Consider the following 8,577-nt stretch of genomic DNA (forward strand, 5'->3'; position numbering starts at 1 on the left):
AAAAAAAAAAAAAAAAATCTCTACGAGGAATAATGAATGACGTGATTCTCTTGGCAGGACGGAATTTTAGCCACTCCCAGCTGCACTGTTTCCTTCCTACCAGCAGTGGTAGCTCACAAATCAGCCAGTACTGAAATCACCCACCCAGAACACAGCTGCTCGGTCAGCATAAGTGCACCCTTGCCACCTGACGCTAGCTTTAGTGTTGCTCTAAGTCTTACCGTTTCACCTGGCTGTGGATATGTGGCTCCTCCCTAGAACCTACCATGGCCAAGCACAGGTTGTGTCTCTACTTAATCTCTCCCCAAAACCACGTGTAAAATCCAGCGCATTGCTAAGACTTATCAAATAGTAACTCACTGAATACATGAATGGATGCACAGGGAGGGCTTGCATGCTTTCCCCTTTCAGTACAGTAAGCTCTCGATGGACTCCACATCTGTAGATCGAACCGAACACAGATCAAAATAGTCTAAAAGAAGAAAATTGAATTTGTTACTGAACATATACAAAAATTTTTATCATTATTTCCTGAACAATGCCATGCAACAAATATTTAAATAGCAATTACATTGTAATAGGCATTACAGACCATTTGCAAAAAGATTAAAATATGTGGAAAGATATGCATATATTATATGCAAATAATACATTTTATATAAGCAACTTGAGCATACTGCTCTTGAAGGGGATTCTAGAACCAATCTTAGATATCAAAGGACAAGAAATCCCCCAAATGTCACCATTCAATGTGACTTAAAGACAAGATCCTATTGAGACTAAATTTTCCTACACTGAAATTAAGAAATAATCTAAATATGTTCATATAATTGCTATTGCTTATGCAGTATGGCTTTTAAGTCTGAATTCTATAGAATGGGACTCAATAAACAGTCCAATTTAATGGGTACTATTTTAAGATTAAGTATAAATTTTTTTAAATTATTCAATCGTTGATAATTGTATGTCTTTATTAAAAACTTAGGTTTTTCAGCTTTTATTTTTATTAGTACATATTTGATTTATACAATTATTATATTCCTTGTGGAGAGTTGGTACATGTACACAACATGTCTCAATTTTTTTCATTCCCTTTCCCTCCCCTCTCTCACACTCCACCCCTCTATCCATCCCCTTCCCATCTGAGAAAGATCTACCTACCTAGTTCCTATTATCTGTCTTTTATTTTGCTCTTTATTCGTATATGGGTTTCTCATGTAAGATAAACCATGGGATATTTAATCTTGTGTGTCTGATTTATTTCAGTTAATAATATAGCCTCCATGTGCATCCATTTACCTACAAATTTGAGTATTTGACATTTCAATACTTTTTCTTAATTGAAAAGTAAAATTCATATAAAAAGTAAGTTAACTATCACTTTTTCATCTCTGTCCCAAATCAATTCTACTCTACAAAAAAACTACCTAAATGTATGCTAGTTAACAAAAACAAAAAAAAGGAAAATGCAGTCTCTGTGTTTAAGCTTGTTTTCTCAAGTTGGAGAAACTCATCTTCTAGAGGGAATAGGACCACTAAATGCAGTATGGGATCCCAATATGAGCCTAGAACAGAAAAATGAGAGTTGAATTAAACTGTGGAGGTGAATCGATATTAATGTACCAATATGCATTCTTTAGAGCAAATGCATCATAGTAGTGTAAAACGTTAATAATAGGGAAAAGAGGGTAAGTTACTTCAGAACTCTGTGTATCACATCTGGTACTCAGAGCTCTAAAATCTTCTATGTAAACTTAAATCTGTTTCAAAATGTAAAATATATTAAACATACTTCCTCTTGATAACTAAATTATTTTGACTGGCATAAATTATTTTGGAATTGATTAGAAGCTTATTAATGCAATGCTATCAATTAAGAGACAGACTGGAACTTTTGACAAAATAGCTCATAAATTTTAGATTTTACAAAATATTGTATTTTCCTGTGCTTATTTTTGTAACATTGATGAAACGTCTAGGTAAAAATGAGTTTAAAAACCAAAGTAAAACTGTAAAACATTATAAGTTACTAGTATAAAAATAATAGATAATCAAATTTATGAATTATATGAAATAGACTCTTCCAGAGGACCATTGCACTGTGGAAAAAGCTTGATTTTAATCTTTCATAGTTTTCAATTATTGACCAAGAGGTGAGGGGTGGGAATCGTCACATTTATGCAAAGGTGAGCACCTGTCTATGGCTTTACAGAGGTCAGGAAAGCACCAAGTTCTTGCTAGAATACAATGTCCTACTTCCTGAACAATTCCAGTAAACAAAAATAAGAAGAGCATTTAAGAATTTTTTTATCTGTGATTCACTAACTAAATAAATCATTTTCAAAACAATTCTGCTGTGAATCAGCAAATATCCATACTATAGTTATGGATGATAAAAAGGAAAACAAAAGTCATGATTTAAAATTTAAATATTTTACCCTCATAAAATCCAATAAAATGTCTGCATTTTTGTTTCTTTCATGAAACGTTCTCTATGTAATCTGATGAATTATATATGCCTGAGTGTGTGTGTGTGTGTGTCTATGTGTGTGCGTGTGCAAGTAGATCATAACTAATGGAGACTAGTGGGATACATTGAAAGAGCTATCGACCAAATGCATAAATCAGAGGGCTTAAGTGTTTATGCCTCACCCTGAAGAGTAGTTTATCATTGCTAGAGTGTTTGGATTTCTTGTATCTTTCAGTAGAGAGAAGAATCGTGTTAAATCTTTCTTGTGCTTAGTTTTGTGAAAAGCAGCTTTGAAAATTCCTTGGGAAAGTGAAATGTGTACTTAATTCAATAGTTTAGCACATATTAATCCCAAAATGGATCTTTGTCCTTTTTGATTAATCTGGGATAGCAATAGGTTGGTGTCAGCATGCTCTGGCTCTTGGAGATTTATAATAAACAGGCTGAGGCTGGAGAAAGAACCACTTTTAAAAATCCACCTGGGATTTCACACATCCAGTACACAGCACCAATTTCAATGGAGAAAATCCTGGGATAGATTTCGACAAATACAGCAATTTCTAGAGTTTAGAATGTTTTGGAGAAAGTGTCTATAGGTGAACATTTTCTGTTGGGCTCATCTGCACAAAAAAAAGGAGACTAAATGTCTTAAACTTGTTCCGAGAAATATCTGCTCCTGTAAAGAGGAGCCACTAACCATAAGGGGATGTGAGCTGCTTTGTAAAACTCCTGCTGGTGCTCCTACTCCCAGATTCCAGTCCTTCATAAATAGCCTACATCAGAGCACCTCATAGGAATGTGAGCCCTTTAAGGAAGGAGTTCTATTACCCAGCTCTTGGTTTTTTAAAAGAATTGTTACAATTTTTCTGCATTTCAGTAAGTTTATGGTGAATGTGTGTGTGTGTGTGTGTGTGTGTGTGTGTGTGTGTGTGTGTCCAGGGCCCTACATATGGTAAGCAAGTGTTATACCCCTGAGACACTTCTTCATCATTTTTTTTGAGACAAGGTCAGGCTGACCTTGAACTTGTAATCCTCCTCCCTTAGCCTTGGAGTAGCTGGAATAACAGGCACAAGAGCTACCATGCTCAGAACCACCACATCTATTTTTAGCTTTGTCCAAACTTTGGAGGGATCTATGTAGCCAAGAGACAACCTTCATGAGTTATGTGGATCACATCTCTGTCAACTTGTAATCCAAAGTGTTCTTAGTATGACCAAGATGTTACAATTCCTAGAAGACACCTGTGTGGTTTTTTAAAGAGACTGAGGAAAGAAACAGACTATTCTTAAGGACCAGTAGAAAAAGAGTACAGCAGAATGTCCTGCACCTTTCCAGAGCTTCTCTGGCCAGGTGAAACCTCAGTGCTGGCGGACCTGCACAGCCTACAGCAGGCATGACTGTGAGGTGGTCATCCACTTTAAATGGTTCCTTGGACAGATGCACTGCCATGCCCTTCACCGGCACCCAGAGCTTCTCCTTTGTGGATCCCCTTCCCACTACTTCCCAACTCCTTTATTCAGACCCTGGGCCGAGTTTCTAAATCCTAACCTAACAGAAGGGGTGACCCATCCCCTGAGGCTCACACTCCACATGTAATGATTTTAAAATGTGTGGCTGCACCTTGAGAAAGAGCAGGCCTGGACATACTGCACATTATCAAAGGCCAGTAATTGACACTGAGACAGGCTGTGCTTTCCACTGGGAGGTAATGAATCTGCCGGGTGACCTCAGAGCCTGCACTTCTGAGCAATCTGCAACTCCAGTCCCCATTGTATGTCAGCTCCTTCAGGAGAAAGGAATTATGAATGAGGTACTAATGAAGCATTTCATCACCTGTTTACCTTCAGTGATCAGTGGCCTTCCTTCAGTTCACTGAGAACACATTATTTTTGAAACCACTGTCAGCTGGAATGGCCTCTTATTTGAAGTGGTTATAAAGTAACACATACCTGAGGAAACCTGGGTGTTCCCACATGTTTCTCGTTCAGATACCATACAGTTTTACACAGGAAGAGAGAGAGAGAGAGAGAGGGAGAGAGAGAGAGAGAGAGAAAGAGAAATAAAAGAGAGAGAAAGGAAGAAAATACAGAAGGAAGAAAAGAAGGAAGAGAGGGCAACACAGAGACAGAGACAGAGAGACAGAGAGACTTTCCTAAATAGAAACATTAAATACTGGTAGTTTATTCCATCCGTTTGTTTTTCTTCTTAAAGAGGACAATTCCTGTAACGATAATCCACCAGAGACAAATTCACACAGTTTAGGGTCAGTACTGCAGTAAGGAGGCCTGTTTCACACGTAATGTGTTCCTTTCCAGAGTCCACAGCTCAGTAGTTGGTAATGGGATCACAGAGGTAGTATCAGGTGACAGCGGGGTCAGAGGAGAACATTAGGATCCCAGCTCTGTATGATTTCCAAAATCACTTACTCCACCTCATCTTTATTCTCCTTATCTGTAAAGCGGGGATGCAAATGCCTTTCCCCTTGGATGGTGGGTAAAATGATGAAAACAAAATCAGAAAATGGGTTTATACTGCCTGGTACCAGGCAAGTGGTCAAAAGTGTTTTCCTCTCTTTTGAATTTTAACAGCTATTTATATTCAATCCAAACCATCTCAGATCAACAGATAATTGTGTTAGAAAATAAAAAAATATAATCCTATGCTACCATAACCGAATAGCTATCACCTAAGGTAGAATAAACTAGTAATTTCTTAAGAATTCTATTTCCTATTTACTTAAGCTTTAGATTTATTTTATTTTTCCATTCACTCAATTTATGTTCATAGAAAATATTATATTTTAAATGTTATAAAACCTAGTTTAATGAATCTAAATTTCTGATCATAATGCAATGCGCCTCTGACAAAATACCACGGCTAGGTGATTACTTAGCAAATAGAATCCAAACACTGCCAGGTCAATATAACCACCTGTACTTATTGACTAGATTAGTAGACTCTAAAGCTATGAGTGATAAACTAAACTCAGCTTTAAAAAAGTAGAAAATATTTTTACTCCCTTATCCGAGGAAGGAGCATGTCTGTCCTGGGGGTGGGATTCAATAACACAAAGGATTTCCTCAGGAATCTATGTGTGTTTCCTCTTCGCTTCTGTTTTGAGTTTTCTTGGCTTCCTACTTGTCAGGTGGGGGCTTCTAGAGTGGGGGCTAAGTTGCCTTTGACAATTTTAGTCTCACAAGATTCCTTCAATTGCCAAATCCAGAGACAAAAATCATCTCCTCTTTACTCTGAATTTTATTTTTAGTCTTCATTTAGTTGGCATATAGTGATTGTGCATATTTACAGGATATGCACATATTTATAGGAACTATGTGGTATGTTATTTTGATACATGCACATGTTGTATACTGTTCAAGTCATGGCAGTTAGCATCTCTGTCACCTCAACACTTTGTGATGGGAGCATTTAAAATCCTCTCTGGTAGCTCTTTTGAAATATATAGTACGTTATGATTGCCTGCCATCACCCGGTTGTGCACCAGAACTCCAGAACTTATTTTTTCCTTACATGATAACTTTATGAAGTCACACATAGAATCTAAAACAGTAGGTCTCATAAAGTATCAAATAGAATAATGGCAGGTGTGGGGGTGGGGATGCAGGGAGTGGGTTGATTATCAGGTACAAAGAAGTCACATTTTGCAGAGAAATTCTACCAGATGACTTAGGAAGGCTATCTTGAGTCTAGTCGGGTCTGTATTCATCTTTGAACCCATCACTGGCCAGGATATTACAGAACTGTGATCAACAACTAGAGATTTCATGGCTAAACAGGTCACTAAAAACAAAGGGTTTAAGCTAATCAAACGCTAAATAAATAAATAGATGCTTTGTTTTTAACCAAGCAGATGTGTTTTGTTACAAGGACAATTATAATAAGAGTGCCATGACTGTATGTAGCATTGTAAATTCCATTTAGTTGATAATGGGCCAAAAACAGCTGTTAATTCACTTTGTTTCAAAGAAAAATGGAGAAAGAGGAGAAATTAACCTATAAAAGTAACTACTCTATATCTTTACAAATTTGGAAATATACCTATGAGCCGATAATTTATTTTGAATTTAATTAACAGCTTGGAGTCACCCATCTTCTATCCCTTCCCATGTGAAACAAAGGAAATCCGTTTGGGGAGCGAAGGGAGAGTGAGAAGCAGACCAGGACTCAAGGTGACACATAGGAAGGAGCAGAGATGAGGTTTGGAAACATCACCCAGACTAGTGAGTCAGACTTGTCCTAGTTGTCCTTGAACTAGAACTGCTTTCTTGTATTTTGCACAGCAGAACACCCAACATTTTTGTGAAACCTTCCTATGTTTCTCTCAAATAATTGAATTGAGCAAAGATAAACCTTGACAACTAACCAATCAATCCCTTCTCCAACAAATGAAACAAATAGAAGGAAAATCAACTTCATGAAGGAAAATAAAATATTAGCTCTATGAAAAACTAGGATGAGAAAGGAGAGGGAAATTTTGTTCTATAGAAAGTGAATACTCACAGAAAGAGAACAAATATTTCCCTGCACAAGTAAACTAGTTTATTTACTAGCTGTACACTGTACATTGTAGTAGTTACCTCTAAACTCTCAACCTTGACTACCAAGTTTGAACCAAATGCTGTGCTGTGCCAGAAAAGCTGTTTCTTCATTCACAAATCATTCAGCCACTCTTTAGCAAGAACATGTCTCTAAATTTAAAAAGGACTGGAAATGCAGCTTAGTATGAGGGCCCTGGGTTCATTCCCCAGTACCACGAAATAATAACAACAACAACAACAACAACAATAACAATAATAATGTCATCATATTTCCATACAGGGAAGCAGACGAATCTAGTGCAGATTCTATTCTTTATAAGCTGTGTGTCTGAACATGATATATTCACCTTTTTTAAAAAAAAATCCATAAAAGAGGGAAAAAATTTTCAGGAACAGCTGATGAACACAGTGATTGCTAGGAGAGTTTGAAAAATGAGGGAATCTTCAGGGACAAGGCAAAATCAGATCACCAAGATGGATGACTAGGACTGGGATAGTCAGAGAAGGAACCACTGGCCCATTCCAAACTGCGCCTCTCTTTCCCAGAATAACTTTCCAAGTGACTCACAGGAATAGCAAGCATCTTCTCCTGCATGAACTAGCATTATTCAGGGGTCAAACTTAAGGGTATTTGGGTGACAACAAATAGTGGTGGTGCCCTGTAACTCGAATTGTGTTCAAGGATCCACGGAGCACAGGAAAATGTGCATGGATGACCAGTTTGAGCAAAGGTGATTCTTTTGCTTTGTATTTCTTAGTCAGGTAACAGAAGGACTAAGCTGATGAGCATTTAGAAGAGTGTCTGTGAGTCCAAGGATTTTCACAACAGAGACCAGCAGCGAGCAGTTCCCCGAGAGAGGCCTAGGAGAAATGTGGATGGAAATTTATAGGAACGTTCTGGTGTATTTCCCAGATGTCTCCCTGGTCTAGACAGTTAGTGAGCAGAAATGAGTATCTTTAGTCTTACTTAATGTAGCAAGAATCTCCCCCTGCTAACATGTCTGCCTAGACTTCCAGAGTGCCTGTGACCTAGAACGGATACTAAAGCATGACTCAAACAGTAGGAAGCTAACATGGATTTATCTAAATTTTGTGTTTTGTTTTTGTAGAAAGCTGATAGTTCCCCTGGTAGCAAGACTTTTCTAAAGCAAGAAAACCAGAAGAAAATTAATTAAAAAAAAAAAAAAGTGAGCTGATTCTGTGACCCAACCAGTATGCCTGCTAAGCATTTCTAATATTAAATGTAGCTTTTAAAATTCAATTTTCTTTAGTATATTCTGTGACAATAACACAGTGTTAATTCTTTTCCAGGCTTTTATGTGCAGTTGAGTTGAATGCCAGTATAGTAAACTTTTTTAAAAACTAGGATGGAGTCTTTTTTTTAAATTAACTAAATTAGTTTTCTTCTTTTCTTTTTGCAGTTTAAATTTACATTAAATAAAACATAAAAGGATGAAAATTGGGCATATAAATGGGATAATATGATGATTTCACCCGTGTGTGCATTGTTTAATCAGTTTAAATACCCACACTTATTTCTTGTGACATTC

Source organism: Fukomys damarensis, unplaced genomic scaffold (genome assembly GCF_012274545.1).
Source record: "Fukomys damarensis isolate Sample0158 unplaced genomic scaffold, DMR_v1.0_HiC HiC_scaffold_38, whole genome shotgun sequence".
Classification (NCBI taxonomy): Eukaryota; Metazoa; Chordata; class Mammalia; order Rodentia; family Bathyergidae; genus Fukomys; species Fukomys damarensis.